A 22,835-nucleotide genomic window follows, 5' to 3' on the forward strand; every position below is an offset into this window, starting at 1 on the left:
CCATGTACCTTAGTTTACTATTACTTTAAGTGTTTTGGTTGGATTAACTTCCTGTATTTGTTCTTATTTTAAGTACATTCTTTAGTTAAAGTGTTACTCAATGAATGGAAAGAGAAAAACAAGGCAAGAGGAAGGGGTATAATACGAAAGAATAGAGTTTTGTTTCCAGTTTTGTTTTGCAACAGTAGATAAGAACTGTAAACTTTCTAGTCCCTGGTTTTTTAATAGTATATGGAAACTCGATTTTGTTGTACTACATGGTAGGATGAATTTAATTAAGCTGCCAAGCAAACTTGCTGATTTAGATAACAACTCCACACGTAGAGTTTGAAGAGCCTGTTTTGTGGTATCTAGACCTCACTTTTAAGAGTATTTCCCTGAACCTGTCCATGCATTTCTGAGACGTTTGTGTGCTGACTGTTCGTTTTATGTTTGTGCCAAGCCTAGTGTCCTACTGACTTGTAGGGACTCATTGAAATGGCAGAAACTGTGTGTATTTTAAGTGCTGGAGGAATGCTAAATATTAATATTTGGGATCAACCACAAAATATAGTTTCTATTTATAAGACACCCAAGACTAAATAAACTATAGGACAAATGAAGTGTGCACATTCTTTTTGGTAAAATTCAGCATCCTGAAAACCACCAAGGGTTAGGAAAAAGAGAAAACTGTATTTTTCATCTTCTGTAATTCATCTAGCCTTGGGATTTTCTCCTAAGCTCTTGAGGCACACTTACATACGTGACCCTATGTAAGACTTTTGGGTGACAAAGTCGAGGAGATTCACTAAGGAGGAACAGAGCAGGTGTAGGTGATTAGTGCCCAGGGTGGTAAAACCATGGATGGAGCTATCGGGGTGAATATGGAACCTGCTAGCTGGAGATGGGGAAAGAGAAGAGACCGCTGAGATTACATGAGTGTTGAAGGGTTAGATGAATTGGTGTGTAGCGGGTGCTGGCCTGATCTTTCTGGGTGTTCTGATTTTTTTTTTTTTTTTTGAGACGGAGTTTCACTCCTGTTGCCCAGGCTGGAATGTAATGACGCGATCTCCACTCACTGTAACCTTCGCCTCCTGGATTCAAGCGATTCTCCTGCTTCAGCCTCCTGATTATAGGTGTGCGCCACCAAGCGAGGCTAATTTTGGGGTTTTTAGTAGAGACGGGGTTTTGCCATGTTGGCCAGGCTGGTCTCCTGACCTTAGTGATCCACCTGGCTTGGCCTCCCAAAGTGCTGAAATTACAGGCGTGAGCTACCGCACCCGACCCTGGGTGTTCTGATTTTATCTCTACTAATAAACTCTGTGGCTTTGGACATTTCAGAGGCTCTGGTTCTGTCTCCTAATCTTTAAAATGAGAAGCTGGATTAAATGATCTCTAAAGTCTGTTCCAATTTAAAAATTCTATCGTTTGCTAGGAAAATATTAGCACCCACAGTCTATCTCTCTAATATGGGAAGTTTTTTCAGATTGGGTATCAGTGAGACTTACATTGCTATTAAACATTTAATAAAAAGTGGGAAATTATTAGTGTGTATTGTCACAGACATGTTAAGCTATTTGCATTTTAATGAATGAAAGAGAACTTTAACTGTTAACATTTACCAAGGGGTGTAGCTGAGAGTTAATAGTTTACAAGGGGTATAGGTGAGAGTTAATGGTTTATAAATGTTAACTAGTTTAATAGCTGTTAGTTGCCTCTGGATTTAAAGGTATACACACTGATTTTTGGTTTTGGTAGCTTCAAACCTAGTCAAGAATCATACAAAATTACCTGCATTAGAACAAGCATAGTATTAGCCATCAGTGCTATGTAAGGTAAAGATTCCAAACTCTCTATGAGGCTTCATTAAATTCCTTTGCTTTCCTGAAAGTTTCTAGCATCCTGAGAAAGTCTAGCGGCTTCTTCAGAGACCTGGTTGCTTTCTGTCTCAGAATATTTAAAGGAAAGTACATTTTCTTAAAATGGAATTTTCCCTGGGTCATACCAGGCAATTAGGGCTTTGAGCCATGAACCGTCTTCAGGATTTGGTTCCCTCTGAGAGAAAGGGAAAGGAGATAACTTTTGCCCTTGCTAGAAAGTAAAGCTTATCTACCCTTACCTGTTTGCAGTTTAGACAAATAGTTTATTTATACAAAAGCATCGTTTCCCTTGACCACAATGAAGCGTCCACTTGGACTGCTCGTTTCTTGACCAGGAGACACAAAATGCATTTTCAGCCCGGGGGAGGCTCTTTGGGGCCACAGTTGGACTGAACAGGACCGCAGCTGTGAAGGGTCTAATTTGCAACTGGTAAATATCTTTATAATAATCCCACATGTTTCTTACTGACACAGAATACGCACACGTGTAAGTGCACACACATTATGCACATCTGGGCTGGTGAAGGCAGAAAATCAGTGAACTGAAACCTTTCAGAATTACTTGCTGCAAGGCCGGGTGCGGTGGCTCACGCCTGTAATTCCAGCACTTCAGCAGGCTGAGGCAGGCAGGTCATTTGAGGCCAGGAGTTCAAGAGCAGCCTGAACAACATGGCAAAACCCTGTCTCTATTAAAAATACAAAAATCAGCTGGGCATGATGGCTCACGCTTGTAGTCCCAGCTACTCGGGAGGCTAAGGCAGGAGAATCGCTTGAACCCGGGAGGCAGAGGTTGCAGTGAGCTGAGATCGTGCCATTGCACTTCAGCCTGGGCAACAGAGCTAGACTCTATGTCTCCAAAAAAAAAAAAAAAAAAGAAAAGGTAAAAAGGAATTAATTGCTGCAGAGCTGTTCTTTGCATTGTGTACCTTTACCCTGCTACTGGGAGGAAGTGGTCAATTCCATCATGTAGCAATTTAAGAAAAAAGTAAGTATAATAGAGTTTTGAATTCAGAAGTAAATCCCTCTTCCTACCTTCAGAAGAAAAAAGGTAACTTGATTTAACCAGTTTTTAAAAACACCAGCTTTGAGAACGGAAGCCGACTTCACACTGTTTGATTAAAGTGGTTCTGTGGCTATTTAATTCATTTGTGTTAAGTAGCCTGTGGGCCGATGGCTTGCCATAGCAGTCTGTGTTTTTCATTTGTTTGCTTTAAAAAACACGTCCTAATGTAAGGACCAAAATCTTTGTCCATTCTCTATTGAGTACTCAATTTATGGTTTAAAAATAACTACCTCTTGCGAGATCTGATTGTTTAAAAAAAATTAATAACTGCCCAGCTCCGTTAGTAGTAAAAGGGCTTGTCTTTATCTCATGAAGTATTTTAATTCAATTTCCAGTTAAATGATCAAGGGTTTTTGAGTTCTTCCTGAGCCGTTTGCCCTTTACGTGTGTCTCTTTATGTTAATGGCTTTCACTTTTATTCCTTTGCCTGCAGTGGAGAAGAAAATGAAATGGGATGGCATGGCTTTTTTTTTTTTTTTTTTTCTTCCTCTTTAGGCCTGACTGGCCCCTTTTAAAATGGAAAGTAGAGGCACTCCCTCCAAATGGCTAACACGGGTTCAGCGGTGTGTAAATTGGAGTCATAATCCCTTCTTTGAAGACTAGGAGGAGGCTGTTATGATAAATGTTGGAGAAATGATTAAAGAGATGAGAACAGCAGGATGCAGATGGCAACTGCAAACCCTGTGGTGTCAGGTGGGACACTCTGGGAGCTCGGCTAAAAGGGACAGAGAAGCAAAGGGACTAGCCAGTGCAGCCCTGGGCCAGCTGGGTGGAAAGCAGCTGTCCCGGATGATTGTCCCAGCAGTTGAGTTGCAACCCAGTGTCTAGGCTGTGCTTTGTTTTTTCTCACCTTTTATCCTAGGATGGGGAAAATATCCCCTAACAGGGAAGGATGTTTGGATAGTGCTTTTAGTGTTACCTGTGTGCATCACAGCAAGTATACTGCGTCTCTCAATATTTACAAATCTTTTTTTAAAGCATAACTGTGGTGCGAAATTGAGGTTATTCAGCAACATGGGCTATACCAGGTATTGATTAGACTAAGCTGAGCATCCCTTAATGAATGAATTGACTTTAAACACCTGTCTGAAGCGGTTGGGAATAGAAACTCTCCTATCACTGTTTATGATAAAATGGAATTTAAGTCCATACACATTTTCTGAAGGTCCAGAGTGTGCAGGGAATTTACTGCAAAATCGTTTTATACGTCTGTCATGAGATGTCTTCATCAGGTAGTTAGTAAATGACAATTCTAAGCATAGGGCTCTTTTTATTTCTTAGTATATAACCACCAGCTGTCTTATCAATAATGAATTTCCATTCTGTCTTTTGTCAAGTAGATACTGCCTGCTTCTGAGTAGATCCTTTCTGCTTCTTTGTTTCTTAAGATATTTCTGGCCAGGCGTGGTGACTCACACCTGTAATCCTAACACTTTGAGAGGCCCAGGCAGGTGCATCACCTGTGGTCAGGAGTTCGAGACCAGCTTGGCCAACATGGTGAAACCCCATCTCTACTAAAAATACAAAAATTAGCTGGGTGTGGTGGCACATGCCTCTAATCCCAGCTACTCAGGAGGCTGAGGCAGGAGAATCACTTGAACCTGGGCGGTGGAGGTTGCAGTGAGCCCAGATCAAGCCATTGTACTCCAGCCTGGATGACAAGAGCAAAACTCTGTCTCAAAAGAAAAAAAACAAAAAATATTTCTAACTAGCCAGTATACACAAGTACCTGTGTCTCCAGTCTTCCTGCCAATTAAAAAAAATATCATTGGTGTTAGCCTCATTTTGGTGATTCCTCTGAAAAATTTAAGACAGTTGTTTTTCTGAGTGTGTTTGGAGGAGGGATGTTGGAATTCACTCATTCATTTATTCATCCATTCAACAAATATTTATTGTGTCTGGCATATAGTAGATGCATAAGTTTATTCCTTCATTCTGCAAGCATTTGTTGAATGCAGTGTATCAAAGGTCATCGTAGACACTGCACAAAGTCATTGTTTTTATGGGTTTTACATACTTGTGATGAGAGACAGAATGATGGGCGGGGTGGGTCGGTGCTATTTTAGATAAAGCAGCCAAGGAAAACCTGTCTAGGGGGGATAATTCAGCAGAACCTTGAGTGAAGTAAGGGAATGAGCAATCTTATTATGTGAGGGAAGAACATTTGAGGCAGGGAGAACAAGTGCAGAGGCCCCGAGACAGCTGTGTTTTTGGTTTGTTTGAGGCACGACAGGAAGGCTGCAAGCAGGGGGAGAAGGAGAAAAGAGATCAGAGAGGTGCCAGCAGCAGAGGGGAGATTCTGTGAGGCTTGGGAAGTTTGAGCTGAGAACATTTTAAATGAACTAGTTTTAAAAGGTCCTGGAGAGTGTGTGGTGAATAGGTAAGGGTGAAGGCAGGGAGGTAAGGCAGGAGACTTTTGCAGTAGTTTGGGCAAGGAACACTGATACCTTGGACTTGCATAGTAGCAGTGGAGCTGGTGACCAGTGGTCATTTTCTTCTCCTTGTCCTTCTTCTCTTTGTCCTCCTCCCCCTCCTCCCCCTCCTCCCCCTCCTACTCCTCCTCCTACTCCTCCTCCTCCCCGTCCTTCTCCTCCTTCCCCTCCTCCTTCTTCTCCTCCCCCTCCTCCTTCTTCCCCCCCCTTTTTTTTTTGAGACAGAGTCTCGATCTGTCGCTCAGGCTGGAGTGCAGTGGCGTGATCTCGGCTCACTGCAGCCTCCACCTCCCAGGTTCAAGCGATTCTCCTGCCTCAGCTTCCTGAGTAGCTGGGATTACAGATGCGTGCCACCATGTCCGGCTAATTTTTGTGTTTTTAGTGGAGACAGGGTTTCGCCATGTTGTCCAGGCTGGTCTCAACCTCCTGACCTCAAGTGATCTGCCTGCCTTGGCCTCCCAAACTGCTGGGAATACAGGTGTTAGCCACTGTGCCAGGCCCATTTTCTAGATCTGTTTGGAGGATCGAGTAGAAGGGGTTGTTGATGGATTTGTTCTGGGTTTTGAGAGAAAGAGGTAAAGACAAAGGTTTTTGGCCTGACAACCAGAAAGATGGAGTTGCTATTTATTGAACTGGGAAAGCTAGGGAGAGGAGCAGATTTTGTGGGGAAAATTAAAATTGGGTGTGGGACCCGTTTAGTTTTTTGCTGTGGTTGCTATGAAAAGCTATTATTGTCTCATTCAGTCTTCTCTATGCTTTTCTATAGGGATAAGTGTGCTTTTGTTAACAAATCTCAGAGTATAACACTAAGCTTAAGATAGGGAAATATTAAGTCAAAAAAAGGAAAATTCAGGATAAAGACTAGAAAAGACCACTGAGGAAAAAGCATTCCCAGGAGCCTGCCATGGGCCCCCCAGCAGGAGGGTCTTGTCAAAGGCCATTTAATGAAATTGTGTCTCATTGAGAACCTGTTTCCGGCAGCCTCACAGATGCCACTCACAATCTTCTGTTCCTGGGTCTGCCTCTAGATAAGTGTGCACCCAGGCTTGGGTTTCACTACCCGATATGCTCTGTGATATGCTAATATTACTGAAAAGGAATATGATTTTCTGCTGCTTCACAGATACATCGATTTTAATCTTGCCAATATTGGTATTGATGATGAAAGCACCTTTTTAAAAAAGTTTTTAAGTGTCTATAGGACTGTTTCTGACTTTTATGTGAACTAACCTAGAAAACTACCATTATTTGTTCAGCTGATTAAATCTGAAAAAGAATGGCAGTTAAAGCAGAACATAAAAAATCCACTTGATTTTATCCTCTTTGCATATGAATGACAGAGGGTCAGTTTAAATTTCTGTTCCTAACTCTAAAGGGAAAAACACATGTGCATTCAGAATACTGAGGGTAGTTGTATCTTAATCTATTTTATAGGTCTTCTTAGTTTTCCTCTTACTCCAACAAAAATGAATTCTTTTCTTCTTCTTCTTTTGTTGCTCTTGTTCATATCTTCATCCAAGGATTGCTTTGTCATGCAGATAGTTTTGGGCCTTCTTAAAAATACAGCAACAACCTCACTGACCAGTATTAGAACTTAAATTTGCTTATTTGGCCAGTGGTTATGGCCTCTGTGCCAGACACTGTTTTGATGTAGTAGTAGTGCCAGGTAACACCCCTCCTCTCTAGGAGTTGAAAATCAAGTTGGGGAAGAGGAACGGTCAGTAATCCAATATGCCAATTATAATTTAAGCTTTGAGAAGATGTAAGAGAGGTTCAGGGGATAGAGTGTGATGGGTGGTGCATGAGAGATGGTCTGAGAAGGAGGCATCTGAAGCAGAGAGCTGACCTTGCAGGAGCTTCCCGTTTATGCCCGAGAAGGTGGACAGAAGCCAGCCCTGCCTATGCAGAATTAGAGCACGCCAGTTGTGTTATTTTTAGATCTTTTCAGATAAGAAGCTGGTGCAGGAGTCATGCTAACTGTAAACAATGACAGGTGTGCTGTGTATATGCCTAGGCATATTTGTGTTTTGGTAAACAAGACTGGCTAAGTGTGAATAGAGTCATGTTTTGAAGAAGTCTGGACTATTTCCTAAAATGAGCAAATGACACATTTGAAGCCTGCATCTGGTGAGACTACCTGTGAGTCATTTTTCCCATTTTAAAGAGAAATAGTAATATTGAGACAATGATTAATTGACTTAGAATCATACAGTTTTTAGGGCTCCTATGGAAGGACCTTTGGAGACAACGTTGGTTGATTTTTCCTGTTTCTTTGGATGACAAAGCTGAGCCTGAGAAACTGCCCACAGTTCTCTTGCTGGGTTAGTAGTAGAAGGGCTGACACTGCATTCTGGGCTTGCTGACTTCAGAGTTCTTTCTTCTCCATCTGTCATTCTTTTCCAAAGGATTAGAATCTGTGTTTCTGTGCCTTTCAGCATGACATCCATGTAGGTAGAGTCCCAGAGAGCAGTGGATTGTTAATTACTTAAATTGATCCCACAATCCCTTATAAAATAAGATTCTGCTATTTTTTAATATTTTGTCCTCTTTAGGCAGGTAATACTGCTTTGGTTAATGATAAAACAGAGGTAATTAATTCTTCAATTTCTACCTTTCCATTTTTGGACCTTAGCGTAAAAGTTAAATTTAAGAGAAATGTGACTCCTTTTCCAGCCTGTTAGATAGGGATGAGTTCGCTGATGTTTATGGGAGCAGGCGCAGGGTGACGTGTGGGGAGAAATGAGCCTCTGCCCTCTCTTCTGACCTGCTTCTTCTACACCGGACCTGCTCACCTTTCACTTTCTTCTTTTTCTTTCCCAAACAGACCCCGCTCCCTGCTTTCTGTCTCACTTTCTTTTTATTTATGTGTTTGTTTATTTTTGAGACGGAGTCCCACTCTTTAGCCCAGGCTGGCGTGCAGTGGCATGATCACCACTCGCTACAGCCTTAACCTCCTGGGCTCAATGCATCCTCCTGCTTCAGCATCCTGAGTAGCTGGAACTAAAGGTGCACAACACCGTATCTGTGAGTTTCTTTATTTTTTGTAGAGATGGGGTCTTGATATGTTGCCTAGGCAGGTCTCGAACTCCTGGCCCCAAGTGATTTGCCCACCTGAGCCTCCCAAAATGTTGGGATTACAGGTGTGAGACACAGCACCTGGCCCTCTTTCGCTTTCTTAGATGCTAACCAGATACTACTCTTTTGTTTTCCTGTTAATTCAATCCATGCTAATTTGTAAATGCAGATTGCAAAGGCCCAAGTGAGAAATTGGAGAGATCACAGGGAGCACCATGAGCATCCGTCCTGTGTCCTGCAGCATCAGGTGGGAAGGAAGAGGAGGCAGTGTCTGGGATTTCTCATGATGGTGCATGGGTTACTAGGATTAGGGCATTGCTTCTCTAGCTTTAACGTGCTGTCTGATCACCTGGGCACCTTGCTCAAAATGGATGATGCTGAGTCCAGAGATTGGGGCAGGGGTTGAGGTTCTCCTTTCCTTACCAGCTCCTGGGTGATGCCGGTGCTGCTGGTGCAGACCACACTTGATAGCAAGGCTGTACGGATGAGGCTTCTAGTGCGATTTACACGTGCGTCCTGTGTCACTTTGATGTTGTGAGTTACTGTGTACCGAGGAAATGTTAGCATTCAAAATCAGACGTGGGGTCGGGCATGGTGGCTCACGCCTATTACAATCCCAGCACTTTGGGAGGCTGAGGTGGGTGGATCTCCTGAAGTCAGGAGTTCGAGATCAGCCTGGCCAACGTGGTGAAACCCTGTCTCTACTAAAAATACAGAAATTAGCTGGGCTTGGTGGTGGATGCCTGTAATCCTAGCTACTCAGGAGGCTGAGGCAGGAGAATCGCTTGAACCTGGGAGGCAGAGGTTGCAGTGAGCCGAGATTGTGCCACCGCACTCCAGCCTGGGCAACAGAGCGAAATTCCATTTCAAAAAAAAAAAGAAAAGAAAATCAGACGTGTGAAGTTACAGTTTCTCCGGAAGAAGGTAGGGTGGGTCGTGCTGCTTCTTTCAGGACTTCCCTTGAAAACCTGCAGCAGGCAGTCCGGTTACTAAGATGATTATAAAGACATAGCCTTGTTGGCAGTCAGCCTCCCACATTGCCTGGCTCTCTGTTTCATTCTTTCACCGTAGAGAAACACCGGCTCTGATTATTTTTAACTGCATGCCTTGCTGAGACTGAGTAGGGGTTTTTATTTCTGGAGCTAATGCAGAACACACATCCCTCTTTCTTTAAATGCAGACAATCTCACATACGGTTGCCAAAGTAGGATGGCATATTTCCTAAAATTCTGCAGCAACATAAGGGTGGCTTATTCTGGGATACGAACAGGAAGATCAAGTCTTTTTGGTTCAACCCAAACTCTCACACCCGTGGGGTGTGGCACATGTGGGGTCTGGAAGGCTTTGTGGAGCAGGGAAGAGTATAACCAGGGGCTGGCTTCTTATTCCTGTTCAGTCTCTTTGCAGCCTGGACGGAGCTACTTAACTCCCTTTTGGCCTTACCATTGCCATTTTTGAAATAAAAGTCCTCCACTCGACTGTCTGACCGAGTGATTGTCAGCTCACAAGGCCTCTTACATTCAGCATGTTTGCTTGAGGGGAATGAGTGAGTGTTTTGCATGTGGTGGATCCATTCCCAGCAAACAACAAAAAGAAGTCTTTTTTTTTTTTTTTTGAGTCGAAGTCTTGATCTGTCGCCCAGGCTGTAGTGCAGTGGTGCATTCCCGGCTCGCTCCGCCTCCCGGGTTCAAGCGATTCTCCTGCCTCAGCCTCCCGAGTACCTGGGATTACAGGAGTGTGCGACCACGCCCAGCTCATTTTTGTATTTTTAGTAGAAATGGGGTTTCACTATGTTGGTCAGGCTGGTCTTAAACTCATGACCTCAGGTGATCCGCCTGCCTCGGCCTCCCAAAGTGCTGGGATTACAGGTGTGAGCCACCACGCCCGACCCAAAAAGAAGTCTTGAAGTACAGCCCGCCATTGGTATTTTTAGCACATTAAGAATATCTTAAGGAATATGCGAAGGAGATGTTACATAGTTAGCTTGACCTTTATTAAGGCACTTGGTAATTTCCCTACATTTTATTATTTTTTACTTATTTAAGGTTAAATGAAGACATTTAAAATATTACATGTGATGGGGCTTATAGTTTTACATACAATGTCAAAGTTTGTGTGCGTTGTTTAAAACAAATCCAATATGAAAATATGCTCTTGTATAAGAAGTATATCATTTTACTAAAGGATTTATAAGATATTTGAATCAGGAATCCTGTAGTACTGTAAAAAGTGGTACCTTCTACACCATCTTTCTTAGGAGCATGTTTATCACACAAGGCAAGGCAAATCACTAAGTTAGGCATCCAGTACATAGAATTACACTAGAAGTGTAGTGAGGTGTGAGATTTAGGGGGACAGGGATTCTAAGAACCAACGGCATCGAACTAATGGACTTGTTCCTAAAGGAATGTTGAAGAAGTGATCATCCATCTTAAAAGATCGTGCCTTCAGAAGAAATTGAAGGATACTTTTGCTTTCGTGTACAGTGTGCCGAGTTTGATGATATGTCATTACCGGGTCGGGTCCATGAATGACCGGCAGCATCATGGCTGCCAAGTCCTTGAGATTTGAACAGGATGTTCCAGATGGTAATGAACCATTCTCTTTTTTTTTTTTGTATTGAGATGGAGTCTCACTCTGTGGCCCAGGCTAGAGTGCAGTGGCACAGTCTCGGCTCACTGCAACCTCCGTCTCCCAGGTTCAAGTGATTCTCATGCCTCAGCCTCCTGAGTAGCTGGGACGACAGGTGTGTGCCACCATACCTGGCTAATTTTTGTATTTTTAGTAGACACAGGGTTTTGCCATGTTGGCCAGGCTAGCCTGAAACTCCTGACCTCAAGTGATCTGCCCGCCTCGGTCTCCCACAGTGCTGAGATTACAGGCGTGAGCCACTGTGCCTGGCCAGTAATGAACATTTTGTTGCGTCCCTGGAGTCTTCCTAATAATGAGGTAATGGCAGTGGGGTTGGAACAGTAGTTGCTTGGATATGTCTTTTGATGGATAACAATTCCTTAAAAACATTGAGTTACACTGTACAAACATATATGTATATATATATGTATATGTATATCCATTTACTAGAATTAAGAGAATGCATTCAAATACTAGTGGGTCTGTATCATTTTTTTTCTTTTTCCTCCAATTATTGTGTTTATCTTGACTTGCTATTAAAGCTCTGGAAATACTCATCTGAGACAGTCCAGGCATAGTAGGTTCTGGATCTTCCACTGTAATACTATGTGAAATGAGATATTCTTTGTTTCTTAGAAACAGGTGGATTCAGCCAGGTGATTGTTACTCTTTGGGCTCATGTTACAAGGATATCATGATGGTGTTCCATTGATATATGTAATCAAAAATATATTATGTTATTTCAGCCAGACTTAGGAATAAATAATACTGCTCTCTTTTATTGAGAGCGGCTTGGTGATTTTCAAAGTTTGTTTATATGCCGTCATCAGATCTGCAGAGCAAGCTTATGAGATGAGGAAGGCATGGATTGGTGGACATAAGAAATGGAGGGTTAAGGCAAGTGGTTACTTACCCACAGTCACTAAATTCATAATTGGTAGATTTGGGACCAGAACTAGGATATCTCATTTCCAGCCTAGTGTTCTTTCTGTGATATTTGTTAAAGGGGCCATCTGGTTAAAAGGACAGTCTGGCTCTTTAATGATGATAGCTTTCAAATATGTAACACTTTACAGTTTGACAGGCTTTTACATAGATAGCACATTTTCTTCACAAAAAGACAAATAATGTCTTTACATATGTTGGATGAAGATGTGGAGAAATTAGAGTCTTTGCATACTGTTGAGAAGAAAAAAAACTTTATTTTTCTCTTTCTCAGTTTTTGCGTCAAGTCTTTTATAGTCCTTATTTTTTTTTAATTCTCTCTTCCCCAGGTTTAATTTTCTTAAGAGGCAGAATTATAATACTAAGTAATATCCAGAATAGATAGTTCCTGCAGGAAATGGGTTTATTGTTCTCATAAATTTTAGTGGTCTAGTTTGTCAATATTACTCTCATTTCTTAATAGCATTTGTCTTTCTGAATAATAACTTGTACTTGAATTAAAATCTTTCACGTGTATAGAGTGGAGCAAAGAGACCCTGCATATATTATAAAATGGTACATGCCTTTGCTTAGTTGTCATTGTGTTAGATCAGAGAAAGAGAAAGTCCTTTAAAATATGAAAATAACTGGTACTCAGGAAGGGAGAAGAGAAGGTTGAAGGTACGTGGAATTTTTTTTTTTTTTTTTTTTTGAGTCAGGGTCTCGCCCTGTTGCTCAGTCTGGAGTGCAGTGGTGCAGTCTCGACTCACTACAACCTCCGCCTCCCAGTTCAACTGATTCTCCTGCCTCACCCTCCTGAGTAGCTGGAATTACAGGCACCCGCCTCCATGCCCAGCTAATTTTTGTATTTTTAGTAGAGACACGGTTTTGCCGTGTTGGCCAGGGTGGTCTTGAACTCCTGACCTCAGGTGATCCGCCCGCCTCTGCCTCCCAAAGTGCTGGGATTACAGGCATGAGCCACTGTGCCCAGCTGACATATGGAATTTTATGTGAGGCTTATTAGGAGGTGTGGGGTATAGGGGGAAGAAGGACAGCTTCGCTTCTTTTCATCTTTCAATATGAAAACACAGCAGGATAGCGTAAAATTTTTTTAATGATGTATAGTTTGCATACAATAAAATGTACCATTTTAACTATACATTTGGGTGAATTGTGACAGATTTAGATATCTACCACCACAATCAAGAATATAGACCCTTCCCCTCAATCCTGGGGTTGCTTTCTGCCTCTTCCCAGCCAGGCCTCCCTCATGCCAGCCTCAGGCAACCACTGATGGGCTTTTTGTCACTATAGATTAGATTTGCCTTGTCTAGAGCTTCATAGAAATCCTAACGGATAGTCTTTTGCCTGACCTTTTCACTCAGTGTAATGTATTTGATACTCACTCTTGAGCTGTTGCACAGGTCAGTACTTCATCCATCTTATTGCTGAATATGCCAGTTTATTTATCCATTCACCAGCTGATAGACATAGAGGCTGTTTCCAGTTTGGGGTGATTATAAATAAAATTGTTATGAACATGCATGTACAAGTCTTTGTGTGCTGCACATGTCATTGTTTCTCCTGAGTAAACATGTAGGGGTGGAACTGGTGGGTCACATGGTGTTAAATCATTTCACTGATTTTGCTGAGCAGTCATAATACTGTTTTCCGTAGCGGTTGTACCATTTTACATTCCCACCCACAGTGCACAAGAGTTCCAGTTTCTCCACATCCTAGCTAACACTTGTTATTTATTTATTTTTTTAATAGTAGCCCTCCTAATGGGTGTGCAGTGGTATCTCATTGTGTTTTAAATTTGCATGTTCCTAATGGTAAGTGGTGTTGAGCATCTTCTTCTTCTTCTTCTTTTTTTTTTTTTCAGTTGAGATGGGGTCTCACTCTGTCGCCCAGGCTGGAGTGCAGCAGCGCGATCTTGGCTCACTGCAACCTCCGCCTCCTGGGTTCAAGGAATTCTTGTGCCTCAGCCTCTCGAGTAGCTTGGGAGTATAGGTGTGCGCCACCACGCCTGGCTAATTTTTGTATTTTTAGTAAAGACAGAGTTTCACCATGTTGGCCAGACTGGTTTCGAACTCCTGATCTCAAGTGATCCGCCCGCCTTGCCTCCCAAAGTGTTGAGATTAGGCGTGAGCCACTGCGCCTGGCCGAGCATCTTCTTATGTACTTATTGGATGTTCTTCTTTGGAGAAATGTCTATTCAACTCCTTTGCTGCATTGCTTTTTAAAATCTTTGGACTTGAAAGCCCAGCAAGGGTAACTATTTTGTTCTTCTGCTCTAAGAATATATAAAGATCTTGCTCAACTCAGCAGAACATTTGTATCATCATTTTAGAACTGCAGTGGTATGAACATCTAGTTGCTAATTACATATTTAGAATAGTTCATATTTCAAAATGCTAAATAAATATTTGTGGGCACTGAGCCTAGTTATTATGTTTTGCCAAAGTCACAAGTTCCCCCATTGCACGTCCCAACCCAGTTCAGCTTGTAGAAAAATGCTTAAAATCTTTTTTGCATGAAACTATGTTTTGGTCATGACATTAAGCAGACAGAATGAGACTTAATATGTCTTTAAAGGGTCATTTTAAATAAACAACAAGATGACTATCACTGCGGGGGAACAAAAAGAGGAAAGAAGAAAGGTTGGTTAACTTAGAGAAAAATGGCAAGATTCAGATGGGAAAGGGAATCAGAAATTTTAGACCCCTGTGTGTAGAAAGGGAACTAAAGGAAGTTATGTAGCTCTACTTCATTTGTTCTCCCCAACCTTGAGTTCATGGACAGAGATGAATGGAGATACCAGGAAGTGTTCAAAAAGGAAAACTGGATGGTTGGGCGAGGTGGCTCGTGCATTTAATCTCAACACTTTGGGAGACTGAGGTGGAGGATCACTTGAGGCCAGGGGTTTGAGACTAACCTGGGCAACATAGGAAGACCCTGCCTCCACAGAAAAAACAAAATCGGCTGGGTGTGGTGGTGGACACCTGTAGTCTCCAGCTTTTTGGAGGCTGAGGTGGGAGGATCACTCGAGCCCGGGAGTTTGAGACTGCAGTGAGTTCTGATGATGCCACTGCACTCCAGCCTGGGCAGCAGAAAAAGACCCTAAAAAACAAAACAAAACAATAAAGTAGAAAGGAAAGCTGGGTACTTTTTCTAAGAAGCCAAGAGCCATAGATAATTACAACTCACAGAAGCAGACTTTTTGAGTGGGACACCACCCAGAACCTGAGGCTACTCAAACTATTATTTTGTCAGAAGCAACAGGGTTGCCTGAAATTTGCAATTGAAACAGTATGCTTTTCTCACATACACAGCCTTTATGTAATTGTTCAGTTGTGTTTTAAAAAGAAATAACATCACTGAGGTGTTTGGTTTTCTTCTTTTCTTTCCTCTCTGTCTTGCATGGTTCAGCATGTTGTTTTAGGTCAACAGATATGTTATAGATTGGAGTTCAGCAAACTTCTTCTTTGAAGGGCTAGATAGTAATTATTTCTCGCTTCGCAGGCCATAGTCTTTGTGGCAACCACCTACCTGTGCCACTGTAGTAGCATTGGTTAGCAGAATTGCACCACCTTGGAAAGCAGTTGTAGATAATATGTAAATGACTGGCTGTGGTTAAGTTCCAATAAAACTTTATTTACAAGAACAGGCAGCGGGCCATCTTTTGCCAACTTTTGTTCTAAATAATCACAAGAGGCCATGAAAAGTTTAATTTCCATACATGAGAACTGGGTCTGAATATTGACTCTTCTATGTAGTATAATGGGTGTCCCAAATACTCTTACCCAGTAAAGGATCTTTTAAAATTTTAATTTGAAACCATATTCAGTGGCAGGAATCCTGAGGAAGTGAGAGAGAAAAGCTTTATAAATATTAATAAGTGCTGAAAATTAAGTTGTTGAAAAAATTGTTCTCATAAAAGATCATTATATAGCAAATTTGGAATTTAGTTTCAGTTTTCATTTCCTTGTAGAAACATCTTCATCGTGAGGAAAATGAGGGAATTAATGAACATTTGTTTCCTGAGTGTGAGCTATGATACCTTGTAGTCACTGAGATGGCAGCTGCATGATGGGTATCTCGTAATTCTGCTCCGGGATGCCCACCATCTAGAAAGATGGTCAAGACCCATGGGACAGGATAGTGTTTAGGAATGTGTGTTTTAAACTTTTCTTGCAGTATTTAATTTCTAAATACACTTTATTAAGGTATAATTTATATACAGTAAAAATGCACCTATTTTTTTAAGTGTGTGATAGATTCTATGGGTTTTGACATGCATTCACTCCCAATCAAGATAGGGAGCATTCCCATTACCCCAAATGTACCCTCACTCCCCTAATGCTCACCTTCGAACAACCACTCATCTGCTTTATGTCCATGGGAATTAGGTTTGCCTATTAGAGAACTTCATATACATTCAGTCATTTAGTATGTACTTTTTTGTGTGTCTGGTTTAGAGGTTTCCAAACTTCCTTGGTTCACAGCGCCTTTAGAATCCATAATTTTTTCATGGTGTTGAAAGTTAAAAGGGATACCTACCAGTTCCATTAGATCCAGAGAACTCATTAAAAGTAGCTTACATTGTGTCCCACAATTATTGCTGTTTCGCTCAAAGATTTAAAATATCCAGTGGCATGTCTGTGAGTTCACTGGGGGCCCTGGGGTGATTTCGTGCACAGTTGAGGAACCTCAGATCTGGCTTCTTCTACTTAGCATAATGTTTTGGAGGTTTATTTATGTTGTTACATGAATGAATACAGTCATGCATCCCTTAATGATGGGGATACTGAGAAATGTGTCATTAGGCAATTTCATTGTTGTATGAACATCGTAGAATGGACCCACATAACTTACATGTTACAACCTATTATGCACCTAGGCTATATGGTCAAGTCTGTTGCTCCTAGAATACAAACCTGTGCAGCATGTTACTGTAATGAATACTATAGGCAATTATAACACAATGGTATTTGTGTATCTCAAATGTGAACACAGAAGAGGTACTGTGAAAATACAGTATAAAAGACAAAAAAATGGTGCACTTGTATAGGGCACGTCTCGTGAATGGAGCCTGCGTACTGGAAGTGTCTCTGGGTGAGTCAGTGAATGAGTAATGAGTAAATGTGAAGGCCTAGTACATTACTGCACATTACTGTAGGCTTTATAAACATGGAACACTTAGGCAACACTAAATTTGTTTTAAAAAATTGAGTTATGGTGGCTATGATGTCACTCCGTGATAGGAATTTTTCCACTCCATTATAATCTTATGGGACCACCATAGTATAAAATGTCATTATGCTGCATGTAACAGTAGTCTGTTCCTGTTTTTTTTTTTTTTTTTTTTTTTTTTGACAGTCTCACTCGGTTGCCCAGGCTGGAGTGCAGTGGCACGATCTTGGCTCACTGCAGCCTCCGCCTCCCGGGTTCAAGCGATTCTCATGCCTCAACCTCCTGAGTAGGTGGGATTACAGACATGTACCACCATGCCCAGCTAATTTTTGTATTTTTAGTAGAGACGGGGTTTCACCATGTTGGCCAGGCAGGTGTTGAACTCCTGTCCTCAGGTGATCCGCCCACCTCAGCCTCCCAAAGTGTAGCCTGTTTCTTTTTATTGTTGAGTAGTATTCCATTTTAGGAAGTACTGCAATATGTTCATTCATTTGATGGGACATTTGGGTTCTTCTCATTTTTTTGACAATCTGAATAAAGTCACTATGAACATTCACATGTAAGGCTTTGTGTAAGCATATATTGTCTTTGCTCTAAGATTAGAATTGCTAGGTCATATGGAAAGTGCATGTCTAGCTTTTTGTTTATTTGTTGATTTAATTTATTTATTCTTAAAGACAGGGTCTTGTTCTGTCACCCAGGCTAGAGTGTGGTCGTGCAATCGTGGCTCACTGCAGCCTTGAACTCCTGGTTTCAAGCAGTCTTCCTACCTCAGCCTCCTGAGTAGCTGAGACTTCAGGCATGCACCACCACGCCTGGCTAATTTTTAATTTTTTTGTAGACATGGGGTCTCCCTATGTTGCCCAGGCTGGTCTTGAACTCCTGGCCTCAAGCGATCCTCCCACTTCAGCCTCTCCATATGTTAGGATTATGGCATGAATCACTGCACTCAGCCCATGTCTAGCTTTATAGGAAACTGCCAAACTTTTCCAGAGGGTTTGTACCATTACATTCTGATACAATTTGGATCTATGTCCCCACACAAATCTCGTGTTGAAATGCAATCCCCAGTGCTGAAGGTGGGGCCTGGTGGGAGATGGTTGGATCGGGGGGCGGTCTCTAATGGTGTAGCACCAATCCCCCTTTGGTGGTGTTGTCACGATAGTGAATTCTCATGGGATCTGGTTGTTTAAAAGTGTGTGGCACCTTCCCTTCTCTTTCTTCCTCCTGCTCCTGCCATGTAAGACACCTGCTCCCCTGTTGCCCTCTGTGATGAGTAAAAGCTCCTTGAGGCCCTCCTAGAAGCAGATGCTTCCGTGCTTTTTCTACAGCCTGCAGAACTGTGAGCCAATTAAGCCTCTTTTCTTTATAAATTACCCGGTCTCAGGTATTTCTTTTTTTTTTTTATTATTTTTTTTTATTTTTTTTTTATTTTTTTTTTTTTGAGACGGAGTCTCGCTCTGTCGCCCAGGCTGGAGTGCAGTGGCGCGATCTCGGCTCACTGCAAGCTCCGCCTCCTGGGTTCACGCCGTTCTCCTGCCTCAGCCTCCCGAGTAGCTGGGACTACAGGCGCCCGCCACCACGCCCGGCTAATTTTTAGTATTTTTAGTAGAGACGGGGTTTCACTGTGTTAGGATGGTCTCGATCTCCTGACCTCGTGATCCACCCGCCTCGGCCTCCCAAAGTGCTGGGATTACAGGCGTGAGCCACCGCGCCCGGCCAGGTATTTCTTTATAGCAGTGTAAGAATGGGCTAACACACAATTCGAGCAATAGTTTGTGAAAATTCTTAGCCTGGGCAACTAAAAGAGACCTCGCCTCGACAAAAAATTAAAAGTGAAAACTTAGCTTGGAGTAATGGCATGTGCCTGTAGTCCCGGCGAGTCAGGAGGCTGAAGTGGGAGGAACGTTTGAGCCTAGGAGTTCAAGGTGGCAGTCAGCTATCACTGAGCCACCACACTCCAGCCTGGGCAACAGAGGGAGTCTCTGTCTTGAAAAAAGAAAAAAAAGAAAAAAATTCTGGTTGCATCACATGTTCATCAGTACTTGGTATTGTCAGTCATTTTAATTGTAGGCATTCTAGTGGTTATGTTGTGTATCTTAGTAAGGTTTCTGTTTGTGTTTCTGATAGCTAATGATGAGCATCTTTGCTCATTGTGCCATTTATGTGGTTACTGGCTGTGTGTGTGTGTGTGTGTGTGTGTGTGTGTGTGAAATGTCTTGTTCTAATTTTTGCCCATTTTTAATAGGGTTGCTTGTCGTCTTATCATTGAGCTGTATGAGTTTTTAAATATATTCTAGAAACAAGTCCTTTGCCAGATGTATGTATTACAAACATGTTCTCCCAGTTGGTGGCTTGCTTTTTCATTTTCTTCAAGTGTGTTTTGAAGAGCAAGAGTTTAACATTTCAATTTGTCAAAGTCTTCTGGTTAGTACTTTTTTTTTTCTTTCTCTCTGTCCCTCTCAAGGTTAAGAAGACCTTCACCTAGAAGTTTGTGATTTTGGCTTTTGCATTTAGGTCTACGATCTATGTCAAGTTACTTTGGTGCGTGTGTGTGTGTGTGTGTGTGTGTGTGTGTGTCTATGTGTGTGTGCGTGCATGTGCGTCTTGAAGTAAGGATTGAGGTTTATCTTCTTTTCCATACAGATATCCAGTTGTTTTAGCACCATTTGCTGAAAAAAGCTATTCTTTCTCCTTTAAATTGCCTGGGCTCTTGTCAAAAATCAGTTGACGGCTGGGGGCGGTAGCTCACACCTGTAATCCCAGCACTTTGGGAGGCTGAGGCAGGCAGACGGATCACGTGAGCTCAAGAGTTTGAGACCAGCCTGGCTAACATGGTGAAACCCGTCTCTACTAAAAATATAAAAGTTAGATGGGTGTGGGGGCGCATGCCTGTAATCCCAGCTACTCAGGAGGCTGAGGCACAAGAATCGCTTTAACCTGGGAGGCGGAGGTTGCAGTGAGCTGAGATTGCACCACTCTAGCCTGGGTGACCGAGTGAGACTGTCTCAAAAAAAAAAAAAAAAATTGACCATTTATGTGTTTGTCTATTTCTGAACTCTATTCTGTTCCATTGATCTATATGTCTGTTCACATTACCCTGATTCTTGTAGCTTTGTGGTAAATTTTGAAATCAGGTAATTGTGGAGATGTATTTTTCCTATCCAAGTACTAACCAGGCCCGACCCTGCTTAGCTTTCCAGATCAGGTAGTATGGCTGTAGACAAGAAGGTGTATTTTTAAGTTGGATTTATTCGATCAAACTTTTATCAAATGCATTATTCTACTCATATTGGAAAAATGAAGTAAGAGTATCATTTTTCAAAGTTCGCATTGCTTGGGACTGATTTCTGACTCCCAAATTATATGTTGAAGCCCCAACCCCCAATGTATATTGGAGAGAGAGTCTATAAGGAGGTATTAAGGTTAAATGAGATCATGAGGGTGGTTGCTGATTCAGTGGGGTTAGTGTCCTTATTGGAAGAGACCCCAGAGAGCCCACTGTGTCTCTCTCTGCCATGTGAGGACATAACAAGAAGGCAGCATTCTACAAGCTAGGGAGAGGCCCTCACCAGACACCAACCATGCAGGCACCCTGATCTTGGACCTCCCAGCCTCTGGACTGTGAGAAACTACATTTCTATAGTTTAAACTACCCAATCCGTAGTATTTTGGTATAGCAACCTGAGCAGACTAAGAAAAAGAGCAAGCTTATACTGAGAATATTGGCTGGGCACGGTGGCTCATGCCTGTAATCCAGCACTTTGGGAGGCCGAGGTGGGCGGATCACCTGAGGTCAGGAGTTTGAGACCAGCCTGCCAACATGGCAAAACTCCGCCTCTACTAAAAATACAAAAATTAGCCGGGCATGGTGGTGCTGTAATCCCCAGCTACTCGGGAGGCTGAGGCATGTGAATTACTTGAACCCGGGAGGCGGAGGTTACAGTGAGCCAAGATCACACCACTGCCCTGCAGCCTAGAAGAAAGAGCAAGAATCCATCTCAAAAAGAAATATATAGGATAGGATTCCTTGCTTTAGGGCCAACTTTGGTGACCTTGGGTACATGTTTCCTTTCCTGTAAAATTAGAAAATTGGTCCAGAGAACTCTAGAATAGCCTCCACTAATGTCCTATTTAAATTTAATAACCTGTAATTTTAGATGGATTATGAGTGATTTTCTCTTTTACTTGTATTCTCTGCCGTGATTCAGGTTTTAAAATAGCTGAACAAAAACAATACTGAAAGCCAAATCGTTTGATGAAAACAGTGGCTGACACTTAATAACTTAGTCTTCTTTTAGTTAAAATGCTTCAGGAAAATCCTGATGTAGATAGAACCAGACTCTAGTTTATTTTAGGAGTTTTTACAGTCATTTCTTCCTTGGGCCTTTTGCTTGGTGTTTCCTGACACAGAACTCGAAGCAATGCTTTCTCCTTAGTTAATGGCTCCCCAGGCCAGAGGTGTGGGGCCACCTCTTATACATGTGTCCTGGGACAGATCTCAGGATTGGAGAGAAACTAGAGGTCATCTAGTCCCCTGCATTTCAAATGTGGCCCCTGGACTAGCAGCTTCGACCTCCCCTGGCAGAATATTAGGAATGCAGAATCCCAGGCCACATCCCAGACCTGCCGAAGCAGGGACACTCTAAAGCAAGGCTGAGAAGCACTGTTCTAGTTGAACAGTGAAGAATCTTCTGTATGGTGTTTCCAGCAGACCATCTGGCCTCTGGACACCTCTGAACGTGACCTCACGTGAGGCAATCTGTTCCATTTGTGGACAGTTCTGTTCAAGTCTCTTTTTTGTATTTATCTGAAATGTGTCTTCCCCTACCTTCTAGTTTAACTTGCTGTCATCCATTGGTCCTGCCAGTGTGTCAGGCACTGAGAATACCCCACACAATCTCCTTTCTCAAAGATCTCGCAATCTTTTGTTTGTTGGTTTGAGACAGAGTCTCACTCTGTCGCCCAGGCTGGAGTGCAGTGGCGTGATCTCAGCTCACTGCAACCTCCACCTACTGGGTTCAAGCGATTCTCCTGCCTCAGCCTCCTCAGTAGCTGGGATTACAGGTGCCCGCCACCTTGCTTGGCTAATTTTTGTATTTTTAGTAGAGATGGGGTTTCACCATGTTGGCCAGGCTGGTCTTGAACTCCTGACCTAAAGTGATCTACCCACCTAGGCCTCCCATCATGCTCTGATTACAGGCATGGGCCATGGCGCTGGACAGATCTCACGATCTGATATAGAAATAGAGATGTCCATGAATTAACTAGAGCACAGTGTGAGAAATGCAGTGAAGAAGATGATGTCCAGGGTGCTGAGCTGCACGGAGAAGGGTGCTGGAGAAGGCCTCCAGGTGGGGGTGCAGCCCGGTACACATACTGAGTTGGAATCTGCCAGACTCAGGATGGGGAAGGGGTTCTGGGAGGGCGCTCCGGACCCAGAGAAGAGCTTTGCAGAGGCATGAGAGGTGACATATTGGGGTCCTGAAAAGTTTGATTTCCTTATGTTAAAGTAGCAAGGAGCTGGGAAAGTGGGCGGGGGGCTGGATCACAAAGGGCCCATTCTGCAGTGTCCAAGGAGTTCACTTGAATGTGAGAGGCTGGGGAGAATAGATTTGCATTGTAGGCAGAAGGCTGCTGGCTGCAGTGACGGGC

The 22,835-nt window shown here is 42.6% G+C and overlaps 1 protein-coding gene across 3 annotated transcripts in view; it reads left to right on the plus strand.

Moving 5' to 3' along the window:
- MFHAS1 (multifunctional ROCO family signaling regulator 1) overlaps positions 1-22,835 on the plus strand; it is a 109,914-nt gene that overhangs the window by 42,056 nt on the left and 45,023 nt on the right. The window lies entirely within an intron of this gene.

The sequence above is a fragment of the Gorilla gorilla genome, chromosome 7 (genome assembly GCF_029281585.2).
Source record: "Gorilla gorilla gorilla isolate KB3781 chromosome 7, NHGRI_mGorGor1-v2.1_pri, whole genome shotgun sequence".
In the NCBI taxonomy this organism is placed as follows: domain Eukaryota; kingdom Metazoa; phylum Chordata; class Mammalia; order Primates; family Hominidae; genus Gorilla; species Gorilla gorilla.